Source organism: Arvicola amphibius, chromosome 5, assembly GCF_903992535.2.
Source record: "Arvicola amphibius chromosome 5, mArvAmp1.2, whole genome shotgun sequence".
Lineage (NCBI taxonomy): Eukaryota > Metazoa > Chordata > Mammalia > Rodentia > Cricetidae > Arvicola > Arvicola amphibius.
This window is the reverse complement of record NC_052051.1, coordinates 137,856,189-137,874,874: the sequence shown is the minus strand read 5'-3', so window position 1 is coordinate 137,874,874 and position 18,686 is coordinate 137,856,189.

Sequence of the window (18,686 nt, the reverse complement as noted above, 5' to 3'; positions counted from 1 at the left end):
CTGTAACTCCTCCCTCAAAGCGCGTGTGTTCAAGGGTGAGTGCAAGCTTCAAGGGTGGTGGGTGCCAGTGGAATCTGCCTCTTGTCTGTGAAGACGCTGTGTGCAGGGACTTTTTGTCTGTGCCGTGGGTTTGTTGGAAATGTTAGGGGTAGGAACTCATAGGAGAAGAAGTTAGGTCACTAAGGGGTGTGTCTTAGAAGGCCATGGCAGGACACCGACCCTTTATTCTTGCTGTATTTTCGTTCTGCTTTCCATAAGGCGAGCAGGCTCATCTGTGCCAAAGCAGCACGAATGAAGCCCTAGCCCTAGCCCTAATCCTCTTTTGAGGACCTAGGTTCCATTCCCAGCACTCACATGGTGTCTTTTATTATCAGGAATTCATGAGTGATCCTCCATGAACAGAGGTCAAATCGTTGTGCCTTCCTGACAGCACGTCTTTTGAGCCAGCACTCCAGGGCTCAACGATCCTTTCACATCTGGTCACAGTGGCCCCAAGTAACTGTGGTTTTGCTCACAAGCAGCCAGGAACCCATATGACAGGGTGGCCCAGGTGCAGGTCCTCACAGGAGTGCTTTGCTTTTCACAAGATCTCAGCTCCACAGTCAAGCTATTCTGTAACCTACTCCCTACCTGTTTTTCCTAAATCTGAGCCATTTTCTTCCTCTAGCAACCAAATGCTGTACTTTGGGAAAGACTCATGTAGGCTTCCTGAAAATACTTTTAAAAATGATACTATAAACCAGGCGGTGGTGGCGCACGCCTTTAATCCCAGCACTCGGGAGGCAGAGGCAGGCGGATCTCTGTGAGTTCGAGGCCAGCCTGGTCTACAAGAGCTAGGTCCAGGACAGGCTCTAAAAAAAAACTGCAGAGAAACCCTGTCTTGAAAAACCAAAAAAAAAAAAAAAAAATGATACTATAAAAATCTATTGAGGTGCTATGCTGAGTGAGGATAAAATATTTCCATCTATCTATCTATCTATCTATCTATCTATCTATCTATCTATCCATCAATCTATCTACTATATTTTTAACATTAAAATTACAAAGTATATATATTATATTTTCATGCTAAAAATTAAAGATAACAAAGAAGCTTATTTTCCTACTTCTTACCTAAAGATGAAAATAAAATAAAAAGTTTTGTACCTGATCATGTTTGATGGGTCTCTTCACAAATGTGTTTGTGAATTTGAGTTGTGGTAATACAAGGAAAAGTACCCTGCGAACATCATAGCGTTTGACACAGGGGAACGATTATTAGTCCCAAGCATGACTAGAAAGAAATGACTAAAGCAAGGCAGAGAGAGTCAATGTTCCTGCTCACTTCTGAACTAAGTGGGCCATGGAGGGACAACGGCAAGGATCGCCTTATTCAGCATTGTCAACAGCACCAAATACATCCTTAAAATGCTAGAAGAATAACCTAGGTGATGACAATGTCGTCTGGAGCTCTGAACCAAGACTAGGCTCTGTCCGGGGGAGGCGATGTTCTGAGTCTGCAGCCCATTTCAGCACTTCCAGCTCTGAGGACAACCTTTCCAGATGGCTGGGTGGGCAGGAATCTGCAGCAGCAGCTTCAGAAGGGCATGGTTAGCTGTGGGCTTTCCTGGAACTTTTAACAATTGAAATTATGCCAGCAGAGTAAAGGAGTCCAGAATGTTTGCATGTGAGGCATTCTGGAGAGAGGGAAGTGGGATGAAGAACTGGCCCTTGTCCCTTGTGGGGTGGACAGTTTGAGTTTTGCAGGCTGAAGAAACATTGAAGATGGAAGTCAAGGGTGGGGTGCTAGCATTGGGCCTGCAGCCTGGGCTCTTTGAGTTAGTGAGGCCAACCCACACAGTCTGTCTTTCAGTCTGGACAGTTTGGGGTCTGTTTTCAATTGCTGTGCTAATTACTTTAGGAAGTGGGTTTCAGGGAGAAACGATAATGAAGTCCAGCCCCAAAGAGAGTTTCCTGCAGGAACCATGCCTAAGTGGGGAGGGTTAAGGCTCTTGGAAGAAGTGGAGATTAACATTCTGCTTCAAAGTATGTGAACCCCAGTGACCACTCCCATCTGGGTTCTCCCAGCATCCTTTGCTTCTTCCTCTACAGTGTGCTCTTATCTGTGATTTGTGGCACGTTTGCGTGGTTTAGCTTTTTGTTTGTTTGTTTAAAATAGAAATGGTTTAGGCAAGTGTTCTTCATTTGCAGGGAATAAGCCCAGGGAACCTGTTTGCAAACAAAAGAGGCATCCCTGGGGATTTACTGGATCAAGTTCTCCAAGATTCTGCCCTGCACAGGTGCTTGCTGTCTGGAGGATTGGTTCTGACTCATGTAATCTGTTAGTTCCTTGGGCTTGTTCTTAAACCCACTGAGCAGAGGGGCTGACCGGCCTGCTCTGATCCACCACAATGTAAGTATGACTGCATTGCCATGGGTCTAGTGGAGGATTTACAGACAGTTTGCCACATGCCTGATTAGACAACAGGTCTGATAAACAAAGGACAATAGGAGTAGCACAGACAAAACATTTTACATACTCCAAGTTATGTTTGCATTTAATACCTCCGTGGAGCAGCCTTGCACCCCCCCCCCCCCATGGCTTCTCCACTGTCAGCTGGTGCCGCGTAACTTTCCCCAGAAGCACACAAAACAAAGCTGTCCACTACAATCAATGGTCTCTTAGAGTTGATGGACAGCCGGGAGACACTCCCGCTTTCCTCCCAGATGAACCCTGCAAAGATCTCTCATCAAATTCAGTAATCGATGTTTCCATCTGCTGCCTGGTTTGTGGATAAGAACCCCAACCCGTAAAACACAAGGGACTTGATAAGGACAACTTCTCCCGAGATGTCACTCAGGGGAACGGACTGGTGTCCGCCAGTTGTCAACAACACAAAATGAGTTGTGAGGGTTGTACAACTTACAGTAAAATAAATATGCTTTCATATATGTAGCCTGGGTATTTTATGCACTCGGGTTGTCCTGTGTGGCAATCCCCATTCCACCCCCAATTCTAAAATCTCAGTTTAGGGGGTAGTCATTTCCTGCACATGGATGAACATTTACCTTCTTCAGTTCTGGCAGCCACCAATATGTAAGGTACCAGCACGATTAAAGTAGTTTCATTTGTCCAATTGGCACATGTCTAAAGGGTAGGCTGAACTCAACGAACAGCATCCATCAGTGCCATGTCTCAAGAAGCCTGTGAGAGCATAGGAAGCCTCCTTGTGTGGGGTATCTTGATCTTTTTCTGCTGGGTATAGAGGGAATCTCAGGCAGTGGCAAATTGTACTTTCCTGTGGTCCAGAGTCCAAATCTGGACAGACATCTGATCTCCATCATGTGGCACTTCTGGGCACTAGGAATGATAATAAATATTAGGGCAGTGAAAAAAGCCCCTTTCTCTCCATTTATTTGGGAGTGTGTTCATTCCCACCCTCCTGTGACTAGTGAAGTCAATACGTGGGTTTACATGCCCCCTTGGCTCTAGCATTCGGGGGGGGGGGGATAAAGCCAATTCTCATTACCCAGGAGGATAATGATATATAAACATTTGCCTCACAAATGCCTTTATGTTAATTTCCTGTGTGATATTTATAGGCTGTAGTGCCTGCGGTGGGTTTGTACTCTGTGTACAATATAAGCATTCATTGCCAGGGCAGTGCGTTTCCAGGTAGTGCTAACTCTGCAAAACCTGCCTGCCAGCTCTGTCTCAGACAAACACCGCATTCATGTAGGGTTTTCCCCCCATACCATGCTTGTTCTTATAAATGCAATGCACAGAAAATATTTTTTGACCATGATATTTTCTACTGGGTGTAGAGAGGATATTTAACAATTTGCAACACTAAGAAGATCTAAATCAACCTTTGTTGAAGATTTCTGTTTTGGTTTTTCTTTATTTGTCAGGACACACTGACAGTCATCACGTACTATATCCTTAAAATGATTAAAACTTATATTTCTATTAATGTTATTGTGACTCTCAAGGCTACATTATCTTCTTTAAAAAAAGAATACATTTCTGTGTAAGAAAATTGGATGGGGATCCAAGATTCTTGTGTGTTCTGCCACCTTTAAGGTTGGGTAGATAAATGCAGGAAAAATAAATCCAGATGCAAGTCAGATTTGGTACAAGGTTCTCTGGGATTTGTAACCTCATGCCAAAGGATGAGGCAATCAGGACTGAGGTTTATGTTGGGTGGAAGCCAATGAGTAAGGAGGGAAACAATATAAGATGTGAGAATTTTACATGGTTTCCTTCCAGAACAAGGTAAGACTTTGAAGGACAAATTACCAGGAGCTAACCCAGAGAAAGGATTTCATAGACCCGTCATGGATCTTGATCTGAGCTAAGCAGAAGGTGAACAGAGGCCTGTCTTGAACCTGCAGGATTTCAGCAGAAAAAAAAAAAGTCTTCTTGGGTCCCTCATGCTTTACTAAAGACTTGATTTTGTTGTCTTGTTAGTTGCTGGTGTAGATAGCAAGACTGGTGTGAGGCAGAGACAAGCCAAAAAGCCAGCTAGCTCAGGGTAAGAGGAACTAACTGCCTACCTGACAGGGCAGTGCTGTTTATGTGGGGGCTTTTAGACCATTCTAGGTGTTCTTTCAGACAGTTAAAAAAGCAAAGAAGTATGGATGGAGTTCTGTAAGCGTTTTCTTAGTATATAGAGACATTAACAAGCATGGGACAATTCTGCGCTCCATCTACATTTTGTATTTTAAATGGAATCACAATCTCTAAAGTTTGTTACAGAAATGAGGTCATAGTTATTCTTACCAGCAACCGTGGCTTTCAGTAGGAGAGTTGAACTTCTCCCGTTTCTCCCCTAGGTATCGATCATGAGCATTTTCTCCAGTCTGTGCTTTCTTCTGTGAGCCTCAGGTAAACGAAGCTGGAATAGTCAATAGAAGGCAGGCACGTGCACAGAGCGGGTGAGAACGCCGTGTGAGGTGTGACGAGAAAGGGAGCCAGCAAGGATGCGCGTGCGCCTGTGTCCCATCGGGCAGTGAGCGACACACTTGGAGGTGAGATGACAGAGCTTGGCCAGCTTTAGATCAAGATGAACTTGGACGTGAGAACGTTGAACACTGAACTGACATCCAGGTTGCTGCATACGCGTGCCGGGGCAAGTGCACCTCTTGGAGACTGTGCACCTAACCTTTCAAGTATTCGGTGACGGTGGTTCCCCATCCTCTTTCATCGCTTTCCAAGGTGGGTATTTCAACCAGCCTGGGCTGCTATACCCAGTTGTCACAGGTTGGCAATGAGTCTTTCTTTCTTCCAGTGCTGGAGGGCTGGAATTATGAGGTTAGGGTTTCTGAACTTCAGGGCTCTGGTGGCGACCTCCTCCTGAGTGGTAAGTTGAACACATCTCTGTGTATCCTTACATGAATAGAGAAAGGCAAAGCCAGCTCTCACAGACTTGAGGGGATGTTCATCCTCTTGCGACTCTGCTCACATAACCTCACCTACGCCAGGGAAATCTTACTCCTCTCCCAAGGCCCTACTACCTTACACATTCAAAAAGAGGGGAGGCTTTCGGCATAGGCATCTGCTTGAAAAAGCAAACAAATACCTCGCCGAATAGGTTTCCTGTGTGACTCACTGTATCACACTAGAGCTTCCATGATGAGATTGATGTTTCCTTCTTTTTCTTTTTTCTTTCTTTTTATTTCTCTTAAATTTTATTTTGGCGGGGAAGTTGCAAGGGCAGAGGGTGGAAATGAAGGGACAGAGAAATGAATGGGATGGAGAAGCGTGATGTGAAAGACATAATGAATAAATAAAAGCAAAGTTAAAAACCAAAAAAACAACAACAACAACAACAAAAAGAAATTGCAACGAAGGGGACAAACTCTGCCTGCAATGGGACCTGGGATATTTGAGAAAATTCTGAGGCAGGCCTCACAGGAAAGGCTTGACTTTGGGGTGGGAGTTTGCAGGAGTTCATCCAGAAACCAGGACCTTCAGGCTTTACTTCTGAGTTCCCAAAGCTAAGCCTGGCCTTTCACCTCTCACCTCCCGACATCCTGCTCTTTGAGGCCCAGCTGGATATGTACCTAGACTTCAGATTGAGCTGGCCTGTTTACTTGTTTCTCTTGATCACATTGTGGGCTCTATGAGGGAGTGCTGAATCTGTCTTCATTCCCTGTTGCGTTCCTAGCATCTCACCCAGGGGAGAATTAGGATAAATGATGGGCAAGCAAGTGAAGGGGTAGAACAAAGCAATCTATGAACTAGACCTTTTACGGCAGGCTGCACAGGGCTCAGACCCAGGCGTACCCTACAGGGGAGCTCATAATCATTTATATAAGCTCAGAGTTCAGGTAGGAATCCCCTGGAATATCCTACTGGAGCTACATGTATATCACAGCCCAGAGCCAGACACCTGTAAGTATCTGCCAAGAGGGGTGGACCCTTTTCTGGGTGTTCATAGATGCTTCCTGGCTGCCCCACTCAGCATGTCTCCCAAGCACAGTCCCGCCCTTCCTCAGCAGACAGTGTCTGAGCCCTTTCCTAGCACTGCCCCAGTCCTCCTTTGTCTGCCAGTTGGCCACTCCCACACAGATTCTCTAGAGGCCCTTAACTGAATGTGCACCAGGGATCAAGGATGGGAGGGGAGGGTGGAGAAGAAGTCCTAAGTCCTGAAAGCTACTGGAATAGAGGTGCCTGGAGTCCAGGACAACCATGCTAAAAGGTTGTTCATAATGACGAACTCAGAGGAGAACGTTGATGGGTGGGGGTGAGGAGGCACCTGGATTGTGGAGGAGGGCTCCTTTGGTCTGCTTCCAGGGATCTCACCTGGTAGGGCATCTCCCTGTAAGGAAGACCCTGGGTCCATCACATATTTGTCCACGACAGTGCACTGACGGGTGCGAGTGGTTGATATGGAGCAAATCACCCTGAATTCTCACTGAGTTCTTTACATCAGGGTCTCTGTCCAAATGTGTGACAAGCCCAAAGGCAGCTGACACAGCTCTTCTACGCGAGTGCCCCTTACCATCTACCAGTTTGATTTTCCTAGAAGTTAAGGAGGATGGAAGTGTTTAGATTACCATTTTCCCAAGACAATGTACCCTCCCTTTTTGTATAAGATTCTTCTGCCCGAGGAGGCACTAGGATGTGTGCTCCCAGTTCCGAATGCATTAAGATCTGAGCATCCACTGCCTGGGGTGGGGAGAGTACCAAGCTGGAACCTGGTACCCGTGCCAGTATGGGAGGCCTGCCCAGTGCGGTCTGCCACAGTGCTATTAGCTATGTGTATCCCAAGTGTGAGCAGAGAGTGCTGGCTGCCAAAGTCCTTCCAGAGAGCACTGTGCACACAGATGTAGACCTAAGCCCATCCCTGCTTAGCTTCTGAGGCCAGATGAGATAGGCACGTGTTCAGGGTGGTCATCCCTGAAAATATCCACATGGGTAAGATTATACAGACCCAGAAGGTTTTATGTATATATGTGTGTATGTATATATATACATATATATGTGTGTGTATGTATGTGTTGTATATGTGTATCTATACTATATATGCACGTATATATGTGTATATGTGATGTATATATGTTTATTATATATTATATATATTTTTATGTATATATTATATAAACATGTATATAACAAAATGAATGGCCAAAAGAGGCCATGAATTTGAAAAAGACCAAGAAGAGATATAAGGGAGAATTTGGAGGATGGGAAGGGAAGGAAAAATTATATAATTATATTATAATCTCAAGAATAAAAGAAAAGTTAAAAAATAGGGATTTTCTATTATTACCAATCAGGTTTGTTAGGGTCAACAAGCAGATGGAATGGGAAATTACTAGGAAAACACTAGGGTGGCTGTTGCCTCTTGCTGGGCATAAATAATGCTGAAGTTTAATCTCACTTGTGAAGTATGGGGGGGATTTAATCTGACCGTGGTGCTCAGAGACAAGGCCTTTGGCTGGGTAAAGACATGAGGGTGGAGCCACATGACTGAATCCCGGTGGCTTTATCAGCAGAGAGACCAGACTCACAGTAATTCACGGTCCTGACTTTCTCTAGGTGATGCTGCCCTAGTCCACCCCCAGAGAGATACCCCTTAGCTCTTACACCTCCAGAGCCAAAAAATCCTGCTGCAGCCACTGACGTTTCTAGACAGTACTGTGGCCTGAGTCATGGGCCAAGCACTTCACTGTGAGCCAAAATAAGCATCTTCAGAAAAACTACTGAGTGCTGTATTTTGGGTCTTAAAAGTCTCCCTTGCCCCTACGTCAAATATTGGTGTCCCAGTATGATTACTGAGGGGTAGCAGAAACATTGAGGGGTTAAACCTTGTGGGAAGTTCTCAGAACACTGTAGGGAGGGGTGACCTCAAAGAGAATGGCGGCATTCTGTTCCCTCCCTCTTCCGTTTTATTCCATGCTTGTAAGCAGGCTTGCTCTGCCACGAGATCTCCATGGCTACCGGTGGGCACTTCCTAATACACCTTCGCTCCTTTCCACTCTCCTGGACTTGGCATTCCTTCCTCCTGGAGGACAACCCTGTAGCAATAGAAGGACATGGTACTGAGAGTAAAGACACACTTATCAGAGACACCGTTCCTGCCCCTGGCAACTGTCTCTAGGAGGGGTAAAGAAGGATGTACAGTAAGTGGTTTACAGAAACATCTGTGCATGAGGACGGGTCTGTGCCTTTAGAGAGGTGCCCCTAACTCAGCACAGCTCCAGAATCTGCTTTCCTATTCATCTCCATTACCATCACCGTGGAACGGGTACTCACAATATATTTCTGTGATAACTGCTCCCCACCGTCTGCGATTGCTCTTCTACCATTATGAGAATGTAAATTGCTGTAAGCTTGCATTTGGACGACCTGCCTTAGCCCATAGCCCACGGTATACTGGGGCGAAGTGGGACCTTTAGAAGTTGGGATTTTGTGGAAAGACGTTTTATCATTACGGGACTGCCCTTGGAAGGATGCGGGTGCCCCCAGCCCTGCTCTCTCTCTGGTTCTGTTTTACTCTCCTTTCTATTGCTGTGAAACAGCAAAAAAACACTGACATAAAGGCCACTTAGAGGATAAACGGTTTGTTTAGATTATACATCACAGTCCGTCACTGAGGGAAGTCAGGACAGGGACTCAGCAGGAACTTGAGGCAGAAACTGTTGAGGAGCCTTGCTTGCTGAATGGCTCCCAGACTCACACTCAACTAGTTTTCCTAGTTTTCTCTGTTTACCTAGCAGCTCAGGACCACTTTGCCCAAGGAATGGTTCAACCCATAATGGACTATATGCTTCTGTATCAATTAACCATCATGACAGTCTCTCCATGGACAGACCTGCAGACCCACTGAGTCAATCTTCAGGTGATTCAAGGCTGTATCAAGTTGACAGCTAACGCTAACTGTGACAGCTTCCTCGTTGCTATGAAGTGAACAGCTTCTGTCTCCGACATGCGCCCCCCATGATCTTACCATAGGCCTAGGTAATGGGATGGAGGAAGCACTGACTAAAACTTCTGCAGGCTTGAACGAAGCAAACCTTTCTCCTGATAAATTGGCTGCCTCAGGTACCTCATTGAGGCAATGGAGAGCTGTAATTACACAGGTTAATTACATAATCCTCTGGCTTTTAGTTCTCTGCTTTCTTTCCATCATCGAGAACACAGCCCCACAAAGGCTTTGAGGATGGCTGCAGTTCTTGTCTTTGATGATCATGATGATCATTTTCTTCTTTCTTCGCATTCCAGGACACTGCTGTCATTTTCTCAGTGCACCTCACTGTGCTAACTGGACTCCTGCCCATGTGTGGGCAGCCCCTGAACTCAACTGGAGAGTGTCCTTCCAGGGGCTGGTACTCTCAGTTTAAATGTGGTACCTTTCCGCTGTGCCTCCTGTTCATTCCATCTTTCTTTGTTACGCTGACCACCACTGAAAGTTTATATTTCATATATATGATAAAATTGTAATGTTTGCATTCTTGGGGTTATTTCTCTAAGAGGGAGTAAGGGAAGAAAAGTGATAAAATATTTTACAGGCACTGGAAGCCTTAGCATATCTTTTCTTCTCAATGATAGTCATCTTTCTTTGTTCTGTGGTTAGGTTAGCCTCTTCTTGTAGGAGAAGGCCCACATATGTCAAGAGGAGAACAGGGGTGTTCAAAAGCATGGCAGATGTAGCATGTCTCTGTGACCTCAAACCTCAAGCCTTTCCAGGTCTGTAACCTTCAACCTCCAGACTTCTTTTCTTTCTTTCTTTCTTTCTTTCTTTCTTTCTTTCTTTCTTTCTTTCTTTCTTTCTTTCTTTCTCTTTCTTTCTTTCTTTCTTTCTTTCTTTCTTTCTTTCTTTCTTTCTCACTGACAGGCTAAGTAGCTACCTGGAGGATCAGGGTTTGTTGTGGAATGTTCCATGGTAGATGGGATGGTAGTCATGTCTAAATTTGAATGGTCCAGGTTGTGTGGCAGGTGGAGAATGCTGTTAGCCTTTCTGCTCAGCCATTGCATTGTTTGTTTATCTATGAAATGTCAGGCAACAATTCAAATTGGTGGTTACTGGAAGATTAGGGGTTTTCTGTAATGTTCAGGGGGATGATTGCTGCTCGTAGAGAACTCGGTCCTCTGGGAGTCTTCGGAAATTCTCCCATCTCAAGATGTCTGGATGTAACAGCAGCAAGCCTTTGCTTGTGTGGCGTGGTGCTTAATCTCAACTCCCGTTCACGGGGACAGTTTGTCCTGTGACACACAAAAGGATCCTTCCCATCGACTCCCTAGAGTGTGTAAACTGAAGAGCAAGTTTCTCTTGAGAATCAGTGCGTTGATGGCTGAGAAGACATGGATGGTCTCCCTGGAACAGGGTGCTGGCTACTTTATGTGAAAATGTTAAAGATGCTCTGAGTGGCCAAGAAACTAACCCTAGCGTTGCCTGAATGAGACGATTCCATGTTATTCTTCCTTTTTAGAATGTGTGTGTGTGTGTGTGTGTGTGTGTGCGCGCGCGCGTGCACGCACATCTGTGAGGGTATGCGAGAGTAAAAGAGCCCGCAGAAGCTGGAGGTCTCAGATACCCTTGGAGCAGGAGCTACAAACTGTTATGAGCCACCCAACACAGGTGCTGAGAACTGAGCTTGAAACTTTTAAAAAGCATTCCATGTTCCTTTTCAAATATTGTTATCCACTTATTTTCTTTCCATATTTCCTGAGATGCCTGTCCAGATCTCACCATCTCATTTCTTTTTCTTTTTTTACTTTTACTTTTAACCCCCAAGCTCTCCCCATCCTTTCCTTCACGCTTTTCTCTCCCCATCTCCCCTTGCCCCCAACCCACCCCACCCCCAAGTTCCCAATTTTTGCCCGACAAACTTGTCTACTTCCAATATCCAGGAGGATAACTATATGTTTTTCTTTGGGTTCACCTTCTTATTATCGTCTCAAGGATCCCGAATTATAGGCTCAATGTCCTTTAGTTATGGCTAGAAACCGATTATGAGCGAGTACATCCCATGTTCATCTTTTTGGGTCTGGGTTACCTCACTCAGAATAGTGTTTTCTATTTCCATTCATTTGCATTCAAAATTCAAGATGTCATTGTTTTTTTACCGCTGAGTAGTACTCTAACATGTATATATTTCCACAGTTTCTTCATCCATTCTTCCACTGAAGGGCATCTAGGTTGTTTCCAGGTTCTGGCTATTACAAATAATGCTGCTATGAACATAGTTGAACAAATGCTTTTGTAGTATGATTGGGCATCTCTTGGGTAAATTCCCAAGAGTGGAATACAGGGGTCATTCCTAAATATAATAAAGGCTATTTACAGCAAGCTGACAGCTAACATCAAATTAAACGGAGAGAAACTCAAGGCCATCCCACTAAATTCAGGAACACGACAAGGCTGTCCACTCTCTCCTTATCTCTTCAATATGGTGCTTGAGGTTCTAGAAATAGCAATAAGACAACATAAGAGGATCAAGGGGATTCAAATTGGAAAGGAAGAAGTTAAACTTTCGTTATTTGCAGATGATATGATAGTGTACATAAGCGACCCGAAAAACTCCACCAAAGAATTCCTACAGCTGATAAACTCCTTCAGTAATGTGGCAGGATACAAGATCAACTCCAAAAAATCAGTTGCCCACCTATACACAAAGGATAAGGAAGCAGAGAGGGAAATCAGAGAAGTATCACCTTTCACGATAGCCACAAATAGCATAAAATATCTTGGGGTAACTCTAACCAAGGAAGTGAAGGATTTATTTGACAAGAACTTTAATTCTCTGAAGAAAGAAATTGAAGAGGATACCAGAAAATGGAAGGATCTCCCTTGCTGGTGGATTGGGAGGATCAACATAGTAAAAATGGCAATTCTACCAAAAGCAATCTATAGATTCAATGCAATCCCCGTCAAGGTCCCAACAAAATTCTTCACAGACCTTGAGAGGACAATAATCAACTTTATATGGAAAAACAAGAAACCCAGGATAACCAAAACAATCTTATACAATAAAGGAACTTCTGGAGGCATTACCATCCCTGACTTCAAACTCTATTACAGAGCTACAGTATTGAAAACAGCTTGGTATTGGCATAAAAACAGAGAAGTTGACCAATGGAATTGAATAGAAGACCCGGAGCTTAACCCACAAACCTATGAACACCTGATTTTTGATAAAGGAGCCATAAGTACACAATGGAAGAAAGAGAGAATCTTCAACAAATGGTGCTGGCATAACTGGATGTCAACCTGTAGAAGAATGAAAGTAGATCCATATCTGTCACCATGCACAAAACTCAAGTCCAAATGGATTAAAGACCTCAATATTAATCGGAACACACTGAGCCTGATAGAGGAGAAAATGGGAAGTACTCTACAACATATGGGCACAGGAAACTGTTTCCTACGTATAACCCCAGCAGCACAGACATTAAGGGCAACATTGAATAAATGGGACCTCCTGAAGCTTAGCAGCTTCTGTAAAGCAAAGGACACTGTCACTAAGACACAAAGGCAGCCTACTGACTGGGAACAGATCTTCAGCAACCCTGCAACTGACAAAGGTCTGATCTCTAAAATATATAAGTAACTCAGGAGACTAGACTTCAAAATGCTAATTAACCCATTTAAAAAATGGGGCTCTGAACTGAACAGAGAATTTTCAACAGAAGAAGTCCAAATGGCCAAAAGACACTTAAGGTCATGTTCAACCTCCTTAGCTATCAGGGAAATGCAAATCAAAACAACTTTGAGATACCATCTTACACCTGTCAGATTGGCTAAAATCAAAAACACCTTTGCTGGAGAGGTTGTGGGGTAAGGGGTACACTCATCCATTGCTGGTGGGAATGCACACTTGTGCAACCACTTTGGAAAGCAGTGTGGCGGTTTCTCAGGAAATTCGGGATCAACCTACCCCAGGACCCAGCAATTCCACCATCTCACTTCTTAACAGACCATTTTAGTCATGGGTGTGTACGGTTGGCTGTCATTTTTTTAAAGTATATATTCCTTACAAAACATTTCAAGGGGACATCTGCTGTTTACGAGAGACCAATTAAAGTAACTTCATAAAGCTAAAAGTAAGCAGGAACTCCTCAAATACGGGTTAAATAAGTGGAGACAAGCTTGCCTTTACCTTGGTAAGTTTAGTTTTTCATGGAGGTGAGAAGTAGGTGCTGATTCTCTGGGTATTTCCAGAATGCTAAGAATTTTATCTCTTAGTTTATAATTTTCCTTTGGGTGTGTCTGGGCCTCAAAGAAAAGCTGCAGAAAAACAAATAGACTAATATATGGCAATAGTTAAGAATGCCAATTTCTTCCTTTTTTAAGATTTAATTTTTATTTTTTGCATTTATTCATCATGCGTGTATGTGTACAGATTTGTACATGCAAGAGCAAACATGCCATGGTGATTATTGAGAGGTCAAAGGGCATCCTGCAGGAGCCAGTTCTCCTCTTCCACCCTGTGAGCTCAGGGACTAAAATTCAGGTCATCAGACTTAATGGCAAGTGAGTTTACTGTTTGAGACATTTCACCAGCCTCTGAATTCTTACTTCCTGTGTATGTGCGTGTGCTTGAGTGTATGTATGTGTTCTAGATGCAGCCAGGTGTCCATAGTAGCCAGAAGAAAGAAAGCACCAGATTCTCTGGAACTGAAGTCACAGGAGACTGTGAGTCACCTGATGTGGGTGCTGAGACCCAAACCCAGGTCCTCTGTAAGAGCAATAAGTGTTCTTAACCATGGAGCCGTTTCTCCAGCCCCAAGAGCGTAAATTTCTTAGTTTCGAGAGTCTTTTTTTCCCCTTGATATTTGAATTCTCCTTTTCTGGAAAGAAACATTTAAATTGTATTCAGTCTAAGACTTATGAAGCAGAAATATGTCGACTGAAATCATTTCAAAGATCACTAAAGAGTAGAGGCAGAACAAGCGTACAAAATTGAAAAGCCCAAGACTCTTCTCCGAGGCCAGCTTTGCATGCATTGTGCATAGTGGTTGGTTTTCTATTTACAAGAGAAGTTTGTGCTGACCTGGAAGTTAACCTTCAGTACTGGATAGGAAACTCTAATGAATATTTTGTATGTTTTTGAAGTAATTTGACTGCTTCTCCTAAAACAAGCAGTTACCTGTAGAAACAGGAGCATGGCTGACTCTGTAGACACCTCGGAAGCTGCTTTTAAATTCTTGTTACCACATAATTAGACAGAACCTTTGATAAAAACAGAACAAGTCCTTTTTGAAGAAAGACCTAAAGACAGCTAAATTTTAATAGAGAAATGTAAAAGTGCAAGGTTTTTTATCTCTCAGGGACTGAGTTCAATGTCTGGCCCAATAAAGCCTACAGTCCTACAGGCCCTCCAAGTTCAACTCCAGGTTCTCATGAAAATGCCTTTGTTAATAATTAACATATGGAAGGCAGAACAAAGCCATTTAATGATTGACATACTGTGGCAGGTGCAAGGAAGCCTGGCGCTTGGTTTGGTAAAGGAAGCTTTACTCGTTAGAGGTAGGCTCTTGGCTTGTGTATTTGGTATGTTGCTTCTGTACCACAAAGGCAGCCTGGACTGTTGTTGCCCCACGTCCTGCAAAGAATAAACCACTTCTTACCTGTAGAGAAAGAATTTGCCAAACCCTGCCCTAGACAAGCCGTGAACAGACCTGAACCAACACAAAATAGAGTTGATGCATTTAGTCTCTCTACCTCTCCCTATCTATCTTGGGCACTGGCTGTGAAAGGAGAAAGATGTTCCCTTGCTGTCTACTATAGTTTAGATCCGGAATGTCTCATGTGCTACAGCCTTGGTCCCCAGCTCGACACTACTGAAACTTGGAGTCTTTAAGAGATGAAGTCTCATGTAGGGAGAGTTCAGGTCATTTAGAGTATGCCTTAAAAAGGATGAGACACAGACAGACAGACAGACAGACAGACAGACACACACACACGCGCGCACACACAAACACACACACACACACATACACACACACTCCATCCCCTTCTCTTTCTTCTCTGCTTCTTGACTGAAGATGAGCTATTTTGTTTAACACACTTCTTACATTATATACCACTACTTCTCTCTCTCTCTCTCTCTCTCTCTCTCTCTCTCTCTCTCTCTCTCTCTCTCTCTCACACACACACACACACACACACATTTGCATGCACACACACACACATATGCCCTGCCAAATGGATGTGAACATCCAAAACCCTGAGCCCAAATGAACCTTTCTTCTTACTGCCTGTCCCAGGTTTTTCCCATAGTGATAGAAACCTAAGTTCCCAACATCTCCAGTTCTTCAGTTGTGAAGAAATTCTTTGCTTTTGGGCTTCCAGTTTATGGCTGAGATATTTTTCACCATTGATTCTAGGCATACAGACAGTATGCTGTAGTTTCCAACTTTTTGCTTTAAAATCTGAACTCGAGGTTAAGCGTACACACACGATCCAAGGCCGTGTGCTTAAATTGCATTTTAGGGAGCTGGCAAGTCACCTCCGCAGTCTAAGGAAACTCGGTTTCCCCTGCGGCCCACTGTCCTAGGGCTGAACTCTTCTGTTTTTCTGGTTCTTAGTAGGTTGTTTGCAGTTGACAATATGACTTGAGTGAGATTTTAAAAAAATGTTTAAAAGGAAAAGCTTGGGAAAATCAAAATGATATTTAGAACTATTTAATTAAATAAGAACTATTGGAATCCAAACAAGGGATATTTTCAGAAGTTGAAATCAAATTACCATATATTTACAGAGGACTTTATGTGAAAAAAGCAAGAGTCAAGCTGACGAGAGGGAGAACCCGCCATGTTGTCCTGCCGTTTGAGGGCCAGAGCCCAGTGGGGTCAGGCGTCTGTGACTGTCATGCACCACCAAGTAGACTTGCCTGTCCCTCCCTGAAGGCTCTCTTTCTAACCTTTTGAACTTTACTTCAGTGGGACTTTCCAGCTCACAGGCAGAAAACTGCCTAAGCAGTTGGCCTTCCCCCAGCCATGATCTTAGCTGCATGAGAAACCCAGAAGGCTGTGTGTCCAATTTTCCTGTGGAGTACATGATTTAAAGAGCTGCCCTGGAACGTTCCTTGGCAGAAGAGAAGTAGTTAAGAACAAATTCTCTGCTGAGAACACTGATTATCAGCAGCCATTCACAACACAGCTGCACTTGAAAAGCCTTGGTTGGGAAGGCATAGGGAGGGGCCGCATCCCCCCTGACTCAGCCTGTTTGGCCTTTGGGATTTGTAGGCTCATGTGCAGGCTCCCCAGTTCCACTGCTATTGGTATTGTAGACTCTTTTCCTTACTCAGTCTAAGTATTAGCATGCTTTCTGGGGATCCCTTTCCTTTATAAAAACATTCTCATATTTTCAACAAATTGCCAACATTTTCACTCCTTCAAAATTCAAACAGATATGCAGAATGTTCCAAAGACTAAGACATAAAGGATTGCTCTTCCAGCATCTTAATAGCAAACACTGAGGTGTCTGAATAGACACGTAGTGTGCAAGCTAATCCACTTTATAAGAACAGGTAGGTAAGTAAAAAGTGGAAAAGTTTGACTATATTATATTCTTCTACATGTTTCTAATTTTAATGTGTTACACTACTGTTTAGGTTAAGCAGTGTGCCCTTCAAAATGATTTGACCGTCCCCACATGTGAACATCTGCAAAGCAAAAGTCCTAGGGTTCTTTGTAAGGAGCTGTTTTCTTCTTAAATTGACGCAACAGGAGAGAGCTATCGGCTTTTGTCCTTGCAGTATTTCATGGGTTTAACCCGGAATTTGTCTGCAGTCAACCATTCAACCTAGTCTCCCCATCTCTCCCTGCTACCACGGCCCCAGCCTGGTGTTTGTTCTAGCTTTCATTGGCTGGTCTCTCTCTGGGGAGGCAGGGATGCTTCCTCTGGTATATCCCCCAGGGTGGTTCCTTCTCCTTTCTTTCTCTTCATTCCTGTGTCGGTTCTCCATCTTTCCAGATTTTTCTCACTGAGGCAATATGGATGGTCATTTCTGAAGTGTAACTCTCTGCTTTACAGCCCAGCCCCGAGTCCAGCCACATCTTCCTCCCCTTATAGGGACTGTCCCTTTAATGCCAGCTTAGGACCTGAAGTTCTGGATTTGAGACTCTTGCTGACCCATTCCTCTTCTCAGTAAAGCGCACCAAACTCCTCCCAGGCACTTGCTGTAAAGCCATCCTCATTTACATTCCCCTCACTTCCTTTGTTCAATCATCAGTTCCGTGGACACTGTCTTTTTTATTTTTTTGTTTCTTTTTTAAATTTATTTTATTTTATTTTATTTTATTTGTTTTGGTTTTTCGAGACAGGGTTTCCCTGTAGTTTCTAGAGCCTGTCCTGGAACTAGCTCTTGTAGACCAGGCTGGCCTCGAACTCAGAGATCCGCCTGCCTCTGCCTCCCGAGTGCTGGGATTAAAGGCGTGTGCCACCACCGCCCGGCTTAAATTGATTTTATTGAGCTATATATTTTTCTCCACTCCCCTCCCCATTTCCCTTCTATCCTCTCCCATGATCCCCACACTCCTGCTCCCAATTTACTCAGGAGATTGTGTCTTGTTCTACTTCCCATGTAGATTAGATCCATGTATGTCTCTCTTAGGGTCCTCTTTGTTGTTGTCTAGGTTCTTTGGGGTTCTGAATTGTACGCTGGTTTTTCTTTGCTTTATGTCTAAAAGCCACTTATAAGTGAGTACTTATGATATTTATCTTTCTGGGTCTGGGTTACCTCCCTCAATGTTTTTTTTTTCTAGATCCATGTATTTGCTCACAAATTTCAAGATGTTATTATTTTTTTTTCTGCTGTGTAGTACTCCATTGTGTAAATGTACTACATCTTTCTTATCCATTCTTCGGCAGAGAGGCATTTAGGTTATTTCCAGGTTCTGGCTATAACAAATAATGCTGCTATGAACATAGCTGAGCACATGCCCTTGTGCTATGGTTGAGCATCCTTTGGGTATATACACGAAAGTGGTATTTCTGGGTCTTGAGGTAGGTTGTTTCCTAATTTTCTGAGAAATTGCCATATTGATTTCCAAAATGGCTGCACTCGTTTGCATTCCCACCAGCAATGCAGGAGTGTTCCCTTTACCCCAAAACCTCTCCAGCAAAAGTGGTCATCAGTGTTTTTGATCTTGGCCATTCTTATAGGTGTAATATGGAATCTCAGAGCTGTTTTGATGTGCATTTCTCTGATGACTAAGGATTTTGAACATTTCCTTAAGTGTCTTTCAG